This window comes from Lynx canadensis, chromosome C1 (genome assembly GCF_007474595.2).
Source record: "Lynx canadensis isolate LIC74 chromosome C1, mLynCan4.pri.v2, whole genome shotgun sequence".
Taxonomy (NCBI): Eukaryota; Metazoa; Chordata; class Mammalia; order Carnivora; family Felidae; genus Lynx; species Lynx canadensis.
The window spans coordinates 386,985-387,547 of record NC_044310.1 but is presented as its reverse complement, the minus strand read 5'-3'; positions in this window follow the sequence as shown (position 1 = coordinate 387,547).

Below are 563 nucleotides of genomic sequence, written 5' to 3'. Positions count from 1 at the left end.
CATTGGCTCACCCGCCTCACTCCACTCTGTCTCAGCTGGGGAGGGGGTGTCTCCGGGTCACCTGCCTTCTCCAAGGGGTGGCCCTGAGTGGGGTAGCACCAGTGCCCCCAAAGGACACAGTAAGTCAGAACCCAGCCTCTGCCTGCTGGGGACCTGCTGGGGACCTGTGGCCTCTTTGATGGAAACCGACTCCCAACACCAACAGGCCCCATTCCCTGGGCCCTCCGCCTTTCTCTGGCCTGGACTGTGGCCCCTGGAGGGAGTAGGAGTGGATGCAAAGCGGTGGGGGTGATCTGGGTCTGGTCTTGTCTCCTGGGCAAGCCCTGGCTCTGCAAACTAGCGGTGGGCACAGCTGCCCTCCTGCCCCCTGGCCCCCACAGCATGTCTGTGGCTCTGAGGGGTGTGGTGGTGCAGCCTGGGGGTTCCAGCTTACTCAGGAAGGGTGACTGGGGAGGTGCACACACTCGGCCACCAGGTGAGATCACAAGTTTTATTACAAAGCAGCCCAAGGTCACCAAGGTTACCTTGGCCTGGCCCTACCCTTCCTTCCACCTGTCCTGAGT